Genomic DNA, 22106 nt, shown 5'->3' with positions numbered 1-22106 from the left:
AGAGTGATATTTGAGGAAGATACTGAATTGTGAAGCAATTGGAGTGGGTAACAAAGTGTAATAGGATGTGAAAGTATGTGCTTTTAGATGTCTACTATTAAGAACTGCATTCTAAGACAGTAATACAAATTATGTCACCTTATTAAAAGAGAATGAGTAAGTGGAGTTAAAACTATTTATTCCTCATTTATGGTTTTCATTCATTTCTAAAGGCCAGATATTTGCATAGATAAAGCTCTTAGCACTTAAACATTACTTTGACTCTGATCATTACCTGAACTGAATTTTAAGTCTGCCTTATTAACATTTGAGGCTTTTTAAAAAGATACACTTTGATTTTACTTAATTGCAGTAAAACTTTCTTTGAGTATTTAGTGGTGATTATAGTTTTCTGCCATTTGTAAGAAATTGTAATAGCTTTCTAGTAGAAATAAACAGGAGAAAGTTTGAAACTAAATGCACTACTTTTTCAAAAGCTCAAAATTAAGTGGCAAAGCTTTGAAGTTTCTAGGCATACAAACTTCATGTACAAAAGATACTTTAGCACCCTAGGATGAAAAAAGTAATTGCACCTTATAAAGTTTTTCTAGGCCTAAATTGTGAGAATAAAAATAACACACTGGGGAAATCTAAATATATTCAGATGTTAATATGTTAATAGACAATAGGCATTTCAGTTATAAATAATTAGATTTCTAATTGCATTAAAATTCTGGTGATTATTATAGTAAAAAAATAATAAAAATCATAATTATCATGCCACCAATCACTAGGATTGGGCCTTTATCACTGTTGTTTAATCACATTAAAGCTGAATTTTATGTACACATTTAGTTAGGATTTACAGAAAACCCATAATATGAAAAGTTCTGTCCTTATAAACCACGATGAAGATGTGAAATATAATTTACAGTCACTACTCCAAGGAGTTTTCCGTTTAAGAAGACATAAGGCAATCAATTTAAGTTTTACATAACACAGCTAGGAAATAACACAGAGTTAGAAAGAGATGTGAGATGAAAAAGAATAGTCAAAATTAGGTTTCAGGGAAAACTTCTAAAATTGGAAAACTGACTTTTATTTTACATAAAGGAAATTTTTTTGTAGAGTCAGGGCTTCCACAAAAGACCTTAATAAATAAGGAAATAAAAAAAGAATTTCTGAGAATTCCTCAATCTCCAGCACTGGCACAAACATTTTCCCAGTGTCAACCCAACATCCAGTCTTTATCATCTGGGAACTTCTTTGTTTTGTGCTTTTCTTTGGCTAAGAAAATATGAATGTCTTCAGAAACCTTGAGCCTTTTGTCATTAGCTTCTTTCAGAGATGGTGGTAAATGCTTTGATTTAAATAATTGTCCGCAACAACCTCACAGACTCTCTTTGGTTACAGTGCCAGTCTTAGAGCTCTAAAGTGTCTCATTCTCCTGAGGCTCAGTGAGAATTATCTAGTACCACTCAACCTATGAATTATATGCTAAGCATGCACAGTCTTTTCCTCTTACCCCTTCATAGAAATAAAAGCAATGTTAGGAATTTTATTCTTTGTTCTTATCTCAAGATTGATTAATAATTTTCTCAACATAATACCCAAATGTATGACATTTGATTAAAATGATTAACGAAAATATATTTGTATGCCTGTTACATACTCTATTACATATTTTATGAATATATATTTATAAAAATGTAATCACACCATACATGGTTTTGTAAACCACTTTTGTACTCCATAACATATCTTTATGAAATACCTGCTTCCTTATTTTTAAGAGCATCATATATTCCATTATTTAAATAAGGCAATATTATATTAACCACTCTGCTTTTTAGGGGCATGTGTATTTTATTCAACAAGCATTCACTATATGCTGACCTTATTCTGTGCACTTTATAAATACTATAAATATTAATATTAATCATCACAACTACATGTGTAGGGCCTCTAATTTTTGGTTGTAACAAATAAATTTTCAATTAGTACCCCTAGACTTGTATCTTTGTACAATCTTCAGGAAAGATTCTTGGGTGTGAAATTTCCAGATTAAATAGTGATTTTAACATTGATAGATACTGCCAAACTGCCCTCTGAAAACATCAATTAATTCTATGCTAAGAAGTGTATGAAAGTGTACATTTTCCTGCTCTCGACAACATGTACATCCTTACTCTATGAGTTCACTCTAGGGTTAGCCAGTGTTAGCTAGGTCCACCTGAACAGCCAGTCAGCTCCGTGGGTGACTCTTAACATAGAGGAGAAGTTAAAGACAGCCAGATAACAATGCAATAACAATGTTGGAGGTTACTCCACACAAATAGAAGGTCTGGATCATTACCCAACTTGGAATGTGTAACCCTCTTTTTTAACAGCCCTTTCTTGGTACAAGGACACATTTCCATCGTGTTGAGGAGAATTTAGAGTATCAGCTTATCTACTAAGCATTAACTGTCTTACTGATGTTCTTTATCTTGGTTTGTGCCTCAATTCTAGGAATTGGTGTCCTGATATATCCTTTTATCTGCAGATAGTCTAAGAGTCCTAGCATTAATAAGCTGTCCCTCTGAGGCAAGGACTGTGCCTTGTACATATTAGTCTTCCCAGAACTTTCTTCAGAAACCCAGACCCCCTCATATGAGCACTGCTAACTCCTACCTGATAACTAGTGTTCAAATTTCTCAAACTACCCGCTGCCAATCTCTCATTGCCACATCCTGTCATCCTGCCAGCCTCCTACCAAAACTTTTGACTCAAAAGGTGTTTCTGCTTGTAAAGGTGTCTGTTGCCTGCTGTGGTGCCTTCCTGTCTGCCCATCTTACAGCTTGTTGATTTACCTGTCCAGAACCCACCTACGGCCTGCAGCTGAGTTCTCTCACAGTGCACCTACCCTACTTGCGTGGATTTCCTCTATCTGGTGCCTAGCTATGGCTGATTTGACTCATTTTGTTACTGACAGGCAAAAACTATTTAAAATGTCGTTACAAAACCAAGTGCTAAATTGTATTCAATGGGCTTTAAGTTTAGTGCTGTAATTGGAGGATCTAACCTATGGCAGAGTCAAACATCTGGAATAGCATCTGTAGGTAAAGGGTGAACAGCTGGCATGAAATCGTACCGCAAACCCAGAGACACTTGAAAATATGAACCTGGATTTATCCTCTTCTAGCCTGTTCCCCAGGCTAGTGAGTAGAGATAATGTAGAATGTCATCAGCAGTTTTTAGTGAAACCCCTGATTGATGAGTTACACTGGGAACATGTTACTTGATGCACATTCTTCTGTGGGCTACGGAAGGTGAATAAATACAGATGGAGAGGATGTGCGCTCTGTGTTGAAGGGGGGCTCACTTGTCAAAAACTCATGTCTTATAACTAAGCATGTCCTCTGCAGTGGAAGAACATGGAAGGAAGCTACACTAGGATGTGAGATTTCCCATTCAGCTGCCGTTTGGCTGCATGTTCTTTCCTGCTTTGTATTCTTTAAAGCTAAACGAAGAGATGGGAACTTATTGGGTACTGAAATCTTTTTGTCAGTTTCAAACATATGACTAATTGATAATGACTCATTGGTCACGTTGTCTGGCACATCGAATCAGAAAGTTTTTCGCTTTTGTCTTTTATTGTAATAAAATTTACCATTTTAACTATTTTTAAGCATACAATTCAGTGACATTAAGTATATTCACACTGTTGTGCAGTCATAAACATCACCCAGTTTCAGAACTCATCATGCCAAACTGAAACTCTATGTCCATAGACTATAACTGCTCCTTTCCGCCTCCCATCAGCCCCTGGTAACTGCTATTCTGCTTTATGCCTCTCTGAGTTTGACTACTTTAGGTACCTCATATAAGTGGAATCATGCAATATTTGTCCTTTTGTGTCAGGCATATTTCACTTAGCATCATGTTTTCAAGATTCATCCATGTTGTAACATATATCAGTACTTCATTCTTTTTTATGGCCAAATAATATTCCACCATATGGATAAGTACATTTTCTTTATCCATTTATCTGTTGATGGATATTTGGGTTTTTTCCACCTTTTAGTTATTGTGAATAATGCTATTATAAACATTGCTGTACAAATATATGTTCAATTCTCTGTTTTAAATTCTTTGGGGTATATACCCAGAAATAGAATTGCTGGATCAGAAGGTAATTCCTGGTGTGATATTTTGAGAAACTGACATACTGTTTTCCACAGTTTTCCACAGCAGCTGCACCATTTTACATCTCCACTAACAATGCACAGAGTTCAAATGTCCACATATCCTTGTTGTTATTCTCTCTCTCTCCCATCTCATTCTCTCCTTTCTTTCTTTTATAATAGCCATCCTAATGGGTGTGAAGTGATATCTCATTGTGGTTATTTGAGATTGGTAATGTTGAGATCCCAAGGGCTTACTAACATTTTGTATATTTTCTTTGGAGAAATGTCTATTCATGTTCTTTGCCAATGTTTTCAGTTGGATTTTTTTGTTTTTAGTTATTACTGTTGCTGAATTGTAGAAGTTGTTTATGTATTCTGGATGTTAATCTTTTATCAGATATGTGATTTGTAAATATTTTCTCTCCTTCTATGGGTTGCCTTTTCGCCTTTTTGATAGTGTTCTTTGATGAACAAAAGTTTTTAATTTTGTTAAAGTCCAATTTTTCTCATTTTGTTGTTGTTGCCTGTGCTTTTTATGTCATATCTAAGCCGAATCCAATGTCATGAAGTCTCCTATGTTTGCTTCTAAGCACTTATGTTTACATCTTTTGATCCACTTTGATTTAATTTTGGTTTATGATATAAGGTACTGATCCAATTTCAGACTTTTGCATATGGTTATCCATCTTTCCCAACACTATTTGTGGAAAAGATTGCACTTTCTGCACTGAAAAGTCCTGGCACTTGTCAAAGATTATCTGACCATGTATGCAAGGATTTATTTCTGGGCTGGCAATTCTATTCCATTGGTCTGTGTGTCTGTTTTTTGGCTTTATGTCAATACCACATTGTTTTGATTTTTGTAGCATTATGGTAACTTTTGAAAGCAGGAAATATAAATGCTCAAACTTTGTTCTTTTGCAAGATTATTTTGTCTATTCAGGGTCTCCTGAAATTCCATAAGAGTTTTAGCTTGAATTTTTATATTTATGCAAAAAAATGCCATTGTAATTCAATTTAATTTGAATTGATACAAACTTCAATTACATTCAAAAACTCTAATCTTGCATAGCTCTGCCCTCCTCCACTTTATGTTATTTGATGTCATAAAACAGGCTCTTTGCTAGGGAAGTCCTCTACAGATTATCGGAGCATGCTGTGAGCCTATGCATCAGTTCAAGATGAAAGCCTAAGGTCTTCGCAGGTCTCTTCTGAGCACGTGCTCATGTTTTCCATGGTTCTATAAACTTAGTTTAACCAACATATGATGATTTTGATGGTTCCATAGCAAAAGGAAGGCTTGGAAATTTCCAATCTGTCATTTTGCTGACATTACTCCAAGAAATTATTTTTAAATGAATTTCTTTGAAAAAATTAGTCTTAATGATGGAGCCAATGTGTAAGTATACAATATAAACGTAGGTTTAAAGTATCAAAGTAATAACTATGATGAGCTGTCATAGGGAATGTGGGTCTAGATCTACAACACTTGGGTTCAAATTAGGGATCCCCAATCATCATCTCTTTGTTCTTGGAAACTCTCTTAACTTTTTTTCATGTCTCAGTTAGTTTCATCATCTGAAAAATTGAGATAATAATAATATATATTTGAGGATCAAATGTGTTAATATAAACATTTACAGTAATGCTAGTCACATATTTAGCTATCAATGAAAGGTTAAATATTATTGTTACTCTATATAAATTCTGTGCATATCAGTGTTGTAAAGAATATTTATTTGTGTAATTGATCTCTTGAACAGATTTTTTTGTCCTTAATTTTATTTTTTAAAATTTATTTTACGAAAACATAGTTGATTTACAATGTTGTATTAGTTTCTGCTATATAGCAAAATGGTTCAGTTATACATATATATATTCTTTTCATATTCTTTTCCATTATGGTTTATTACAGGGTGTTTAATATAGATCTCTGTGCTATACAGTAAGACCTTGTTGTTTATCCATCCTATATATAATAGTTTGCATCTGCTAATCTCAAACTTCCAATCCATCGCTCCCTCCACCCCTTGGCAATCACAAGTCTTGAACAGTTTTTTAAATACTTGTAAAATTCAAGTATTATGGTGACATCTATGTGTCATATACTAATAAATCATGTACATGTTGCTTGAATATTTAGATCTTACTTTTTTCAATATTTTCTTATTGTATAATGTCAAAAAATAAAATGTATAATTAATTTGTAATGAAAATATTACCTAAAAATGTTCAATTATGCCTCATATCTGTCTGTTCTTTACAACCAGCACTCTGATATACTGACACCAGAAATAATACTAATAATGTCTACTATCAATTAAAGCTATTTATGTACAGATGTCATCCTACCACTTGGTTTACAAGCATTTTACTCACAGATATGTGTGAAGCATATACAATTAACATCTTCCCTTTATATTTGAACAAACTATAAGTAACAAATAATTTTATCAGACTCATATTTCTACCAGTGAAAGATTATTTTATAGCCATATGACTTGGCAAAGCTAACAACCTATAGATAGAATACTGTACAACTTATTCTGTGAAAACAAGGTTAGTGACTAAGAGGATTTTTATTTTGCCATTTTCTTCCTTGATAGTTTTGCTTCATTTCTTTAACCTATAAATCAGAGGATAATTCTATATATAAAGTATCATTACAAATGAGAGTTTGTCAGACATGAGAACAATATACAAAATATTCACTGCATCTTATCATTATAACTTTTACTATGTATATGCCTGTAGTGTTCTTAAAAGAAGAAAAGTCATTCTTTTTATATGTATAAAATGTTACTTATCAAATTGTAAGGGTTTTTTAAGATTTAGTCCTTAGCAAAATATACTGTCATTTTTTTTTTAATGGCAGTGGACATGTCTGCCTCCCACCTTATAAAATTGGCAAATAGGTACAAGCTGACAGGGAGGTACCTTATCTTCATTGTTCCGGTGACTTGTAACTCACAGGCAGTGTTTTGGATGCCAGAGACAAATCTAAGGATAGGGATAGAAATAGTCATGATGATAATGATTTCCTGAAGGGTGAGAAAAACCACCTGGGAGAGTCTACTTCAATCTTTCATTATAAAATTCATTTTTGCAGAAATACAGCCTTAGAGTTGAAACCAAATTCTGTGTCCTTCACTTTACCTTTAGTATAAAAAAATCAAGTGAGCAAAACCCCAGCTAACATCAGGGGAATTTATTTCCTTATTTTTTGAAAGCAAGTGCCTGTTTATTCTTAGGATAAATGCTCATTTACTCCTATACTTCGCCTAATATCTCTAACACAGTGTAAGTATTGCATGTTATAGTAGAAAATTAAGTGGGATTTAAATAATCATCAAATGAAATTTAAACCATTTGACTATACTGTGTTAAAGATGGCATAAAAATGTATATTACAAAAAAAAAGATCTACAGCAACTGTTTCAAGGTGTTAGATATTTTTTTAATTTGCAAAAAAAAAAAAAACTATTTGAAGGGTTAAACTTCAAAATTCACATATTTAGAAAACTACTTTCTCAGTACTGGTATCTTTGCAAGAATTGGCAAATATTTTTGTGAAGGGCCAGAGAAAAAAATATTTTAGAATTTGCTGGCCATCTGGTCTCAGTTGCAGCTATTCAACTCTGTTATTTTAGCATTAAAACAGCCATAGAAAATAAATGAATGAGCATGTTGTGTTCCAATATAACCAGTTTACAACTGGTGGAGTACTGGGTTTGTTCCACAGGTTGCAGTTTGCCAAACCTGTTCTGTAAAATAACTATTGAATCTTTGGTATCTCTGGGAGATTGGAATATGTTTAAGTTCAACGGCAGTGAGAAATGTTTGGGAAATTTTCATTAAAGTGAGAATTTTGAAGGAGTGATAGGCATTTCAGTGGTGCAGTTTATTATTTCTTCCACTATGTTTTATTTATTGTAATACCAGCTATCTGGAAGAACCTCTAAAATATCCATTGTATAGCTTATCCTTATTCTAGAATAATTTTGCTTAATTTGCAATCTTACATTAATTCAGGAGCTCTGACTTTGCTATGATAAGTCACTGGTCTTCTAGTTCATTACAGAGCCTTCAGGGGATCTAATAGAAAATTGTGTGGCTTTCCTATGAGTAATGTCACAGGGAGAATGATAAACTCATTACTGTCAGTGGAAGATAAAGATTGGTGGAGAGCTCTGTTTGCAGCTCTCTAGATTTGATTAAAAACCAATGGGCTCATATCTAATAAACATACCCTTTCAATTCTTGCATGTAATTTAGAGATAGCAGCATGAAAATACCCATCAATGTGCTGCTGCACAGTCTGAGGGGATGTAAAGACCTCAAGATGTATTCCAAGGCTTTCTTGAGTAATGCCCCCAACATGACTTCTTAATCTCTGCAATGATCAAGTGGCTATGAAAGATAAAACTGTGCTAACCTTTTCAAAAATTAGAAGAGCGTGACTACAAGTGAAGTGACGATGGCTTCCTGGAGAGGCATCCTTATAGGTAAAACATCGCCCTAACCAGGCAGGAGTAATGTATGCATTATTTACACAGTGCGTCCGGGGTCTGCATGAGAGATGAAATCCCTGTCTGGGAAGTGCCTTTCTCAGCAGGAGTATTTTAGTTGAAGTGCACAATGGAAGCTGCTGCATTTCCATGAGCTGAGTAGAAATGGAGAAAATGGGTGTCATATAATGTATTCTTCTCTCTGGGCTTGAGTCTATGTAAAAACAAGACTAATGCATAATAATAGGTGAAAATAAATGGGCTGTTCTAGTATGCCATTTTTTGAAGATTACTATAGAGTAGTAACAAACAAGCACTTAAATGATTAGCTTCTTTCTCTGCACCTTCTTCGAGATTTACCCTACTTAGTGCATATTATTCTACTCCAAAGACAAGAAACTTGCTTTTTTTCTCAAACCCAACTTCTGCTTTCTACCTTGCTGTAAACTTTCTTGGAGACAATAAGTCTCCAACCTTAATACCTGTTTGGATGAATGAAAGGCAAGGAGAAAATTAAATTAAAACAAATTAATTAGTTAAACTATATTGGCATTAAAAAAATTTGCAACAGTGTTTCAGCTAGCATCTCAGGACCTCATATCCTAAATTAATCTGTTTGATGTTATCTAGCCATACTAAAATTCTCACAGTTCTCTGAACCCAACTAATGTTCCTTCATAATTGCATGCCTTGAATATGTGGTTCTCAGTGCCTAGAATAAATTTTACCCTTTCCCACATGACAACTCAGGATCTTCCAAATGCAGCTGTATGTGTTTCATAGAGTACACCTGTGCACTGGTATACAATGAATCTGGTCATGCACTGTGAATCATACTTAAAGAATTAGTTCACTGTTACTTCCTCTCTGAAGCCTTCTGTAGCTTCAAGGCTGGTGAATGCCTTTCTTGTATTTCCACAGCTCTTTGCATATATCTTTTGCTAGTTTTGAATTCACCATTTCAAATTATAATTAATGATTTTTATGTCTATCTCATTGCAGAGGGAGCAGAAAGTTATATAAACCTAATCAAATCATCATCAATTCCACCTTAGATGGAAAATATAACTGAAGGTAAAGACAGAGGCTTCGGTTAGCAGTTCTTAATAAAGTGTCTCGAGGCAGACAGTCTGCAGTAAATTAGAGATAAGCACAAACCTTATTGTTTTTCTCATTGAGAGTAGCTGGACTCCATTGAATTTGGCTGGTTTTGTGACTTGATTCACCAAAAGAATGCAGGGGAAGTGATTTTCTGGGACTTTTGATGCCAGATCACAAGGAGACTTGAAGCTCCTGCCTGGACCTCCTCAATGGCTTACTTCTCAAGTTGTTCCCTTTGGAATACTCACACTTAGAATTTAGTCACTGTGTTGTGAGGAAGCCCACGCAGTTCCTGGAGTGACCCTATATGGTGAAGAATCAAAGCCTCCAACTGATGGTCTAAACTGTCAATCAACAGCAGCATCATTTTGCCCTCTGTGGGGGGGGGCAGTCTTGGAAGTAGGTCAGACAGCCTCCGTCAAGTTGCCACAGAGAATATCGGTAAGTACTGACCAGCTTGTGGACAACTGAGAAAGAGACATGATTGTTGTTCTAAGCTTCTAATTTGGGGGTATTTTGTAATGTAGCAATAGATAACCAGTACAATAATGATGCAGATGTTTGAAAAAAAACAAGCCTACCTGTAGTCATAAACATTCTTACATATATGACGAAAATACTTATAAGATCCTTGTATCAAACATGTTTACTTGATACTTCTTTGAATAGACCTTACTATTCTAATATACAGCACACCAAAATGAAGCAATTAGAAATATATATATATACACACACATATACTACATCATAAAATGGTGAAAATTAGAGAGGTCCCTGAGATCATCTACAACTTAATGGAAAAGTGAAATGAAGTTCACAGAAATAGTTGATTTACTCTAGGTTACAAAGATAGTGACAGAAATGATCAAGATTTGACCTTGATTCTAGGTCTGAGTTGTTGACACTTAAATACAAGTAGGAAAAAAAAAAAAACACACAGGAAGGAAAAGATATATAGCATGTGATCAGAGTTCTAGTTTCCCAAAACTCTCAAGTAGAAATAATACGTCAGTTAAAGGACTTTTCAACACACAAATTCTCCTGTATCAGCATTAGTCTATTATTATATCAGGACAGTGTTCAGTGACAGATGGTTGGGTCACTCAGTTACTAGGGGGATATAAATATTTCAAGACTGATTACATATGGGCCTTCAAATTAGAGGATTAAAAATATTTTTATAACCTAGCTTCCCTTCCGTAAAGTAACTCCCCTTGTACACCCATAAGCAAATATATTCATCTAGGACATCTAGGACTATTTATCTTGCAGAGGAGTCTCACAAAATGAAAACAAAGCTACCATAACTCACTATAATGGATGATATTTTCACGTGTTTCTAGAATAAGACACTCATTTGTTGGCACCTTGCAGATGCCTACAAGTATTCTACCTGAATTTTACAGAACTTTGAAGAAAATCAGTTGAGAAAACTGAGTGCAGTGAGTATGTGAGGACTGATGGCAAAAGATTGGAGATTAGAATCCTTTTCCCCATTATGGGAACTACAACATACTGAAGTAACCTGTCAGTGTGTGGCTGTGTGTGTATGTGTGGGGGGTGTGGAATACAGAGAGGCTACTTCCAGTTCATGGTTAAATTTGTAGACTAAGAATCATACCAAACACGTGTTTAGAACTACTTCTAATCTCAGTTTGCAAATCTTATTTTCTATTATGATTGTGCGATCCCGGAGTTCCACTTCTTGTTTTTGTACCTTACTTATGGTCCCACCTCCTTCCCAGAACATCTGCTCTCACAGAGTTCACATCCTTGGTAGTGCTTTCTTCCACCCTCAAAGGGCTGACCTCTCGTCTAAAACCACAACTAGGCTGTTATCAAAGACAGAAAGAACAGCATCTTAAATGAAATTCTGCTTTCAGTCTTGGAACAAACATTCTTGAGGGATGGAATAAAAAGCCTTGCTTGAAGTGGAAGAAAAGAAAATTAGAGGGGCAAATACTTCAAATTACTTTTGCTATAAATTACCCTTGTAGTCTTGGATATAAGTTAAGATAAGTGGTAAGCTCAAGAATATCTGCCATATATCTGTGATGCATGTCTGTTTGAATGGCTGGACCTCTCCTAAGATGAAGAGTAGTGGCTATGAGTGAGATCTGGCACAAAAGATCACTTTCATTTTGTATATGTTCTATTTGAGATGATAACCATCTAAAGGGAGATGCCGAGTTGGCAGTTGGACAGTTGTGTCTGGAGATCTGAAGAGAAATCTGGCCTAGAGAAAAGTATATAGGAGGGTTGTATGATGGTGATGGTGTTGCCAGTGAAAGCTATGGGAGTAGGTGAGATTGTGTAGAGATGTGGTATATAGTGAAGACTGGTTTGAAGGCTATATAAAGGTGAGTGACATGATAAAAAATAATTGACAGTGCGAGTGCAGAGTTAGAAGAAAAATGTGAAGAGTATGATATCAGAGCAGCTAAGAGTGATGTCTCAAGGAGAAAATGGTTACCAGAATCAGTTATTCCTTACAGATCACATAAGATGAGAGCTTCAATCCCATTTCAGCCGTTCTACTTTCCAGTCATAGAAATTTTTAGATTCTTAAATATGCCATGATCTGCCTCACCTCTGGGCTTTCACACCTGCTGCTCAGTCTGCTTGGAGTACGCTTCCTCTCCTTACTGTTGTGTTAGTCTTTAGTCAGCCTTTAAGGCTTTGACTTAAAAGTTATCTTCTCTGGAAAACCTTTGTGATCTCCCCCAAGGTAGGTCAGGAATTTCACCTGTGAGCTCACATTACACCTTGTGCTTTATTATTATTACTTTCTTCCCCCTTAACTGTTATTCCTTCCCAATGAACAGCAATCTCCATGACGGTTGAGATCATGATTATGTTGTGTGCCACTACAACCCCAGGAGAGTAATGGGACACACAGTAAATATTTATTCCATATATGCTGAATTAACAAATGAGTGGAAGAAAAGGTTTTTTTATTCATAATTGTCCATCCTGGCTTTTCTTTTAGGCTTTCCTGATTCCTTTCTGAATGCTCCTCCTTTTCTTTTGAGGCACTTATAATCTTGCCCTTAAATGTTGGTGTTCTCATGTTCCATTCTTGCCCATCTTCTCTTGTTAATCTATGCATGAATGCATACATTCATGCTTTATTTACTATATTCTGATCAATATCATGTATTGATCTTTGACCCCATATCCCTCCAGTGATCCTACCTATATATCCATTTTTTTATTAAATATTTCCAGTTCAATATTAAACTGGCCCTAGGTTCAATATAACCGGTTACATAAGAATAAACTCTCTAATCTATCCCTCCACCAGTATCCACTAACCTCAGACACTGGCATCAACATTCTCCTGTTTATCTAAGGAAAATATGGGGTTCATCATAGACTACTATGACTCTTTGCCCAGCATTATCTGATCATCCACTAATTTTCTTAATATTTTGGAAATCTTTGTTCTATTTCTCATTTTTTAGATCAAATGCTTATTGTTTTTCGAATAGTTTTCTGAAGAGCCTACTTACTTGATTTCTTTATCCACAGACTTGTTGCCCTTCAGTTTATTCTGTGTATTGTTGTTATCTTTCTAACTGGCCTGTTTCAAACTCACCTGCTTCAAACTCTTTAGTGAGATTCCTTTTCATAAATCTCCCAAGCAAGGCAGAAGCAGCCCTTCTGACATGATTCCTGCCTCCCTCTTGACAGTCATGTCTTATTACACCCTCTATCATCACAAAATTGTAATTCCCTGAATGAGATCGTGCTTTTTTTTTTATACCATCATGATCATGCACATCTGTTTTCTCTCCCTGGAAGAGTCCTTGCTATGACTCTTGTTGAGTGTTAAACAAACAAACAAGAAGTTACTTAAAACATAATCAACTATCAATCTTTTTGTGAAGCATGCCACTCCTATGCCCAGACATTAATCCATTTCTCTACTATAAGCATGTTTGTTGCTACATGTTATCACCAAATTCTAATAGTTTCTTTGCCTTTGTCTTCAGCTTACTATATTGTAATTCTTTCAGTTCAAGATACCAGAACTAACATTCTTTTTTCAAGGCCTGGAACAATGTACATGCTAGGTAAAGATTTTATGAATTAAAATTAAAGAGCTTCTTGAAACAGAATTGTTATGAATGTAAAAACCAGTTCTCATCCTGTTAGAATTCAGTTTTTTCTGCAATTAGTCTTGTCCCTAAAGCAACCAAACTACTGTAATACCACATTCAAAATTAATCAGTATTAAATTTAGATTAATTAATGTCATTATTTCTAATAAGATGTTGGCAAATAACTGGAAAGTATTTTTATTGGTGGTGGTAGTGTTACTGGTTGAATTGATTATCTTGTTAGGCAAATATTAGAGGCATCATGTTTTTGCTAAACTAAGTCAAAATTTAGTAGCATAGAACTTTTATTATATGCAAAATATTGTAAAATAAGAGGATGATACTAAAACTGTCAACTAGAAAATTACTTTAGTACAGCAGTATATCATTTTTTCATGCTTAAACTATAAAGTCAAGTGTGAAAAAGTTTTTATAAATCCCTGGGGTGATGGAGAATATAATTAAAATTCAAGTAAAATTAAATTCTAGAAGATGAATATTTCCTGAATATTTGATGACAACAATAAACATAATACAATTTTGTTAACTTATTGCTTTAAAATGCAAGTTGATAATCAACAATGGTCTCATTTTAGCACAGGTAACTAACTACTTGTGCTTGAGTGTCCCAGCAGGTAACCTGGATCGTAATAATGAAGAGGCACTTAACTCATTTCTTTTATAGTATCTTAAATAAAATTAAAACTTGTTTAGGGTCCCTAGTATATTCAGTGACTACATGAAAGATGTCGTCATTTCTTTACCTACACATCTATCTACCTATCTTTATTTTTATCTTTAATTAAATATTTTCTACTGGTGGTATTAAGAATATATAGGTGAGTCTTCAGTTACACTATAAGATCTCTTATATGTAGGATAAACTTTTGAAGATATATTTAGTTCATAAATATTGCTCACTAAGTAGGGGAAGGGCACTAAATTTAGTTAAGAGCTGTCCCTTATCTACTTGTTGAAATCAGATAACTTTACCTTCCGTTAACTTCACAATTGTGAAACTCCCGTGTGTTGATAGTCAACACTTTAGCTGATCTTCAGCATATTGGTTCCCAAAACATGGTTCCCAGGTCTGTATTAGCATCACCTTGGAACTTGTCAGAAATGCAAATTCATGGGCCCATCTCCAGAAATACTGAATCTGAAATTCTGGGGTAGGGCCCAGCAATTCATGTTTTAATAAGCCCTCTCATTGATTCTGATGTACACTATAATTGGAAAAACTCTGTCTTAAAGTACATAAATTCATGGAATTTTGGAGTCCAATGGAAACTTAGTAACTCACTCTCTGATTTTCTAGACAATGCCAGTAATGATTAAATGACTTGCTTAGGGCAGCTCCATAGCTAACTGAATTTTTAAACTCCTGGTCCTATGCAAGCTTCTCCAAGCATAGAAGATCCTTAAAATTGGACATGCAAACACTCACATGTGTATGCATAAAGTAGACCTAGTATTTACTTTTTAAAGGAGTTTCTGAAATGTTTATTGACCTCTCAAATGAATTAGACTCTATACTTTATAAGCAATCATCAACGTCATTTCCTCTTTTAAGAGATAGACTTAGTAAGCTTAATATTCCATCCATGAATATGCCATATACCTATGAAGAGCTTGGTCAGTATCAATCAAATTCATTGAATAATTTATATGTAGAAAACATTTAAGGCAGAGATAGCAAAAAATCTCTTCTGACATAAATCATTCTCAAAAGATATTTTAAAATAAAAAATTTACATTCCAACCCATATATAATTGATTAAACTTACCTATTTAAAGCAGAAGCAGATTAAAAATTTGATTCTTTTTAAAAGCTTCACTGCAATTGCAATAGTTATTTTAATGTTTATATATAATAACCTTTTTCTTAGGGCATTCAAATATAAAAGTTAGTCAGTACTTTCCTAATTTGTGTATTTGCATGAATAGACATGCTCTTCTTCAGAAATTAAATTGTTCACAGTGCAAAAGCTTTGTTTACCTAAAGAAAAGGTAGAAGAAATGAATGGAGATAGATCCCTATAAAGAGCTGAAATTGTGCCAAAAGGAAATTGCATTTTCCACAGAAGTTCTTGTTGATGGAGAAAACACAAGACACCAGCTAGATAAATCAAAGTCCCATTTCAATGAGCCCATCTGAACAAAACTGCATGCCCTAGATTCATTACTTAGGAAGATAAGTCAAATCCATGGGGTTTTCCAAGGAGTTCAAATTTGATTTTCAGTCTTATTCTGATTATTAATATGTTTGGTCAATAAGGGAGTTAAAATATCTACTTGAAAAAAGAGTCAGAAATATATATACTATACTTAATCAGGCCTATCACCACCTCTTCACCTCTCCCATCCCAATAAATAAATCAATATAAACAAAATATACTGTGTTTTTTCTTCACTTGCCCATTTTATATCGTCACGTGCAGGCAGATAGTCACATAGAATGAGGCAGATAATTCCATAGAATTAGGTTAAATACTGCTGGAATTCCCAGTAGTAAAATAATAATACAACTTCCCTGGGGCCTAATGTACTTTCAAAGATTGGGTTAGCAGCGTAAATCTGACTATGAGAATGTTTCTCCTTGAGCACAGTTAGGACCTGTCACAATACCCTAGGATCCAATGGCATCCCTTTAGTAAACCAAGGTAAGAAAACTGTCTAAAAGTTTCCAGAAAATTGGAGCCACTGTTTTCCATATCAAGCAATGCACAAGACTGTAGGTATAATAAAGCTTTGAGTTCAAGTATATAAGTTGAAACTCAATTACGTCCCATTCATAGATCAGATCTTTATGATAATAATATACTGGTCTGATCTAGGATTAGAAATTGTTATTCTTGAGATTTATGGGACACAATATTATAGTCTCTCATGAAGTGTAGACAAACCCAACTTCGACATAGTTCTATCTCAAAGATAGATTCTGTCTAGTACCTAAGAGAGCTGCAGATGTTTGAGCAACAAAATAGCATTTGTTAACTATTTACAACTGAACTCTTGGAATTTATATCATGTATCAGATAGGAAACGTGGCAAAAAATCCCAGAGATATCTCCCTCTTCAGAAAGCATGCAGTAATTTAAACTTTCTGCCTGTATATGGTCCCATAAAATTTATACAGGAAGAAATTAAATGTATAAAATGATTTATAGGTAGATTCAAAAAGCTTGCAAGTTTGGGATTTCATACATCTTCATAAAAACTGTTATAAATCTCTGTAACCTAAATTGCTTATCCCAGTTCTACAGAAGCAGCATAAACAGAGCAAGCAATTATCTGTAATAAACTTTTTCTTTAATAGTGTGGCAATCCCATTTTCTTAACACACTTATCATAATACATCTTGTGCTCTCCTAGATTCAAACACTGCATCCTAGTGGCTCCTGCTTTTTGCAGTTGGGCAGATGCTGTCATTACTATGGGTAAGTCAACATGGTAATAACATTGAGTGCAAATCATTAAGAGGAATGAAATTTTAGCTCTACCTTTTGAGGGCTAACACATTTTTTATGACAACATTAAAGTTTTTGCTACCTACATGGAAAGTTTCAAAGTAATATGTTCTAAGTTTTAGAATATTTATAAGTTTCAGGTTCTATAAAGCATTATACACAATTTGAGATATTTAATGAATTGAACAATGTCATAAACATGAACTACTGATGTAAATGTTCAATCTGTGTCACTAAGAATTAATAATAACCCATAATTTAAAATTTGCAATTTAAATTTAAACACGTTAAAACATTAAAATGACACTAACTTTAATGCTGATGTTCCACTGACCATCTTGCAACATAAATTGGAAAGTAGAGAGCTAAGCTAACCACAGACATTTATTTCAAGCAGTATTTTAGTGATTTTTAAGAAAATTTAAGGACATATTCAGGGTAGCTCTTCAAAACTCTTTATTTGTATCTGTTCTTTACAATTATGTATCATTATTTTTTAAATGTTAGTGCTTTATGCAGATTTACTTAAGGATAGTTAAACTGATTTCCTGTAGGAAGCAAATGAGATTTAGAGCTTGGAAAACAACTTGAAAATGAATAAGAGGTGAACTTGTATTCCCATTGAGAAACTTGTTTCATTTCTTTAAGTTTAAAAAAATAAACTAGTCCTATTTTTTTTTTCCTTTTACTGCAGCCTCCCTTTAAATCTGAGTCAAGGAGCCCTCCTTCTCTCTTGCATAAAATTACAAACTCATTTGCTTACAAGGACCAGGCAGGTAAAACGCTTTTGAGTGTCAAGGGCCAGATAAGTCAGAGAAAGCAGCAAACAGGAGAATCAGAGTTGCCCACATGTGTGAGCTGATTTTCATTACCAACTGGGTAATGACATTTGGTAACGAAGAGCCAGATTTTCCAGTATTCCAGAGACTTTAAAAATCCAAATTTAAGTAGTGATCTTATGGTTATTAAATATTGGCTTAATTAAATTTAAAAAGTGTGCTGGCGTAACAAAATTATCTACATCTATTTTTCAGTCTCTGAGCTAGTCTCAATCGCTTTAGGGCATAGAAATGAAATGTTTATGGCGTTGTACATTATCATGATATTCTAATGACATTTGTTTTAGATCACTATCCATTAGTGTGGTTATACTCATATTGGCCCTGAATCTGAATGTTCTTTAACAACAATAAGCACTTACTGTATACGTGACATAATTTTTGGTGTTGTAGATGAGAATAAAGAAAGGGAAGACTTAGTGTCTGGCATTCAGGTCTGGAAGTTTAAAACATAAATATAGAGCAGTGAATCAATTTCTCTGTTTTATGATTATAAATTATACATGAAATGTATCAGTATGTGCAATGACTTTTGAGATATCTTTTTTCTTGTTTCTTTATTGATATATTCTCAAAACACAAAATATTCTGTAATCACACAATAATATTTACTATGTACCTGCTTTATGTGCTAGCAGCAGTCTATCTATATTTAATAAAACATTTTAGCTTCCACAATTCACAGAATAATATAGAAGAAAAGTACAGAATTTGGGGTAAGTGATTTCTGTTACTGTCTCAGATTTGTGTGTGATCTTGAGCCAGTCTATTCATTTCTGAGCTTAGTTATCCAAGCTGTTAGGCGAAGATCAGGTCATCCTTTCCTAATATGAGACAGTAGAGATTAATATTCTTTGTCAAATGTACAAAACTATGAAAATGTTAATTACTATCTTTAATAATCAATCTTCTAACAAAAACTGTAGAGAAAACAAAAAATGAAGTGGATGTGGCCATAGACTTTAAAAAGATCTCAATCACATTGGAGAAACACCTCAAGTGTTTCTGTTCATTTTTTGATTTTTAAATATAATTAGCTCTGTAACCTGTCATACATCATTATTTGGGGCAACTTTCTTTTCTCAATCTATCCATAATTCTTAGGGTGACTTTCTCTATTGACTAGATAGTTTTGTGGGGCCTTCACATTTTCTAAGCTATTATCTACATGTATTTACTGTAAGTGACCAGTTTTTACTTTGAAGAAAAAGAAAAAAACAGTTTTAACTGTGTTGAATATGGTAGATAACCGTCAGGCTTTTCCCTAAGATCTTTTTGTGACAAAGTTAATCAAGTGCTCATTTTACTGCTTTTATAGGACCATTTTTTTCCACTTTGTGCAGTGTATGTATTCAGATGTATGAAACCTGTTTTTAAAAAGTGACAGTTCCAGCAAGATGTCAACTCAAAATCATAACAATTCATACATCATTGGAGATGGTGTTACTGATTCCATATGGAGTTTAATAGGCCTTCACTCTTAGTCCTGAAATCACTGACATTCATCTTCTCATGTTTACAACAGCAACTACAACAACAACAAAAATTAAAGCTGTTCAGAAGCATTTTTCATTCACCCAAAAGTACAGCAGAATAGAAATAGTGCATGACAAACATCAGGTCAATAAGAGTTAAAATTGATATGTGATAAATCACTGCAGAATGGAACCTTCAATAGAAAGCAGTGAAGAATTTACTATCAATTCTCGTCTTTGTATATGTAATTAGAGGAGGAACCCATCCAAGGAGTGGATCTGGTAATTGTCAAAGTCAGTAGCTACATGACATGAGAATATCTGGAGGTGATGGATTGTAAGTGCCTTTTTCACTTCTAATTCAGATATGCTGGCATCAGTTAGAGAGCAACGAGAAACATTTTGAAAATATATTGAGTTCTTCAGGCTAGAATTTCCTGGGTGAATCAAATCAATATTAGCAAATTGTTCCACCAAGATGCCTCTCTACTAAGTGAATGGAAATCACCAGGTGAAATCATATGGTAGATTTTAGCTACTCCCATCTGAAGAAAGCAGTGTGGCGTGATTGAAAGGGAATAGCTTTTAAAAATCACACTCTCCTGATTCGGGTTCCCAAAGATGCCATTTACCAGCTATAAAACCGTGGGTAAATAATCTTTCTGATCCTAAGTTCCTTCGGTTCTAAAAGGGGGGAAAAAATGCATACCTCAATAGGCTGTTTAGTATTAAAAAATGTGAAAAAAATAGTGTCATTTTAATTGAAGTGCTAGTTATAGGGCAGTTACTATGTTATTAGCAGTTACTATGATGGTGATATAATGATAATAATAATAATAGTAACTGCCCTATAACTAGCACTTCAATTAAAATATATCACCATCATCATCATCATCCCCGATAGAGGTCATAATTAGAACTAGTGCCAATATGCTCTGCATCCCAATTTACCACAATTACCAGAAGAAGCTCAGCCTTTTCAGGTCACTCTTTATCTTTATGGCTCTGTCTGTATCTCTCTCTCTCTTCTTTTTTTTTTTAAGAACTTTTGTTGAGATATGATTGACATACAATAAACTACATATATTTAAAGTGTACAATCTGATTTTTTTTTCTTATTAGTAAGGTATATATGGCACTCCGAATCTCTTAAATTGACTCAAACTGCCACGAACGAGACCCTGGCAGTAAATGTTCCATTGGGCCCTGTGGAACCCAATTGCCTATCAAATTTTCATATATCCTCAGTGTAATTAAAGTCTGACTTGACACCGACAGCTTTCAGGTCCCACACCTGCACCGTCCCCTTTTGCACCATATCTGACAAGATAATGGGAAAGCCCAGGCGCTCCATCCCTTGGCACCAGCATGGAAGTTCAAGCCAGCAGACCCCAGTGCAGGCATGGAAGCTGTCACCCACTGCAAATCTATTTACACAACATGTACCAATGCCATCACCACTCTCTTCACTTAAGCTGTTAAGGATCTTGGGTGCCTGTTCAACTCGCTCCAGAAAGTCCCATTGTATAAGCAGTAAACTTTTTCATAAACTCTTTGTGCATGTTTGGCATAGTCTCAGCATCCAAATAGATTTTCCAAAGATTATATCAACTTGCTGACTCTTCCCCTACCACTATTTCTTTCTTTTTTTTAATTTTTTTAATTTTTTAAATTTCTTACAATAAACTGCATATATTTAGAGTGTACAATTTGGTATCCCAATCTCCCAATTCCCCCCCCCCCCCCCCTGGGGTCTCTATTTCTGCCTTGCAAACCGGTTGATTTGTACCATTTTTTTATAGTCCACATATATGTGTTAATATACTATATTTGTTTTTCTCTTTCTGACTCACTTCACTCTGTATGACAGTCTCTATGTCCATCCATGTCTCTAAAAATAAAAATATGGAACGCTTCATGGATTTGCGTGTCATCCTTGCGCAGGGGCCATGCTAATCTTCTCTGTATCGTTCCAATTATAGTATATGTGCTGCCGAAGCGAGCACCCTACCACTATTTCTATCAACATTTGTGATTATTTCAGTAATCAAAGAGATTATTTCCTCCATCTCATTCAAAGTCACCTACAATCGCTCGGCTGTTCAGGTTAATTAACATTGGCATTATCCTCTGTAAGTCTCCAGCAGCATCTATATCCAATCCACCAGCATGTCTATTCCACATTCCAACGATAATTTATCTTGAATAGACCCCTACCTCTTCCACTGTCTTAGAACTCAAGCCACCTACATTTGAGTTGGACTTTGGCAGTAGCTCTCTAGGAATTGTACTGTGGTAGTCTGAATAATGGCTCCACAATATCCATGTCCCAATTCCTAGAACATGTGAACTGTACCTCATATGCCAAGAGGAACTTTATGGTTGTTATTTAATTGAGGATCTTGAGATGGGGAGAGTATCTTGGATTATGCAAGTGGAAACTAAATGTAACCACAAGGGTC

The 22106-nt window shown here is 34.5% G+C and overlaps 1 non-coding gene across 1 annotated transcript; it reads right to left on the bottom strand.

Annotated features, from left to right (window-relative positions):
* Positions 1–21543: 21543 nt before the first annotated feature.
* Positions 21544–21650, bottom strand: LOC130859774 (U6 spliceosomal RNA). Its single transcript, XR_009055316.1, has one exon. It is a non-coding gene; the product is annotated as a U6 spliceosomal RNA (small nuclear RNA).
* Between the last annotated feature and the right edge of the window lie 456 nt (positions 21651–22106).

This window comes from Hippopotamus amphibius, chromosome 8 (assembly GCF_030028045.1).
Source record: "Hippopotamus amphibius kiboko isolate mHipAmp2 chromosome 8, mHipAmp2.hap2, whole genome shotgun sequence".
Classification (NCBI taxonomy): Eukaryota; Metazoa; Chordata; class Mammalia; order Artiodactyla; family Hippopotamidae; genus Hippopotamus; species Hippopotamus amphibius.
Note: the sequence above shows the minus strand (reverse complement) of the source record. Positions and strands in the feature narration are given on the sequence as shown.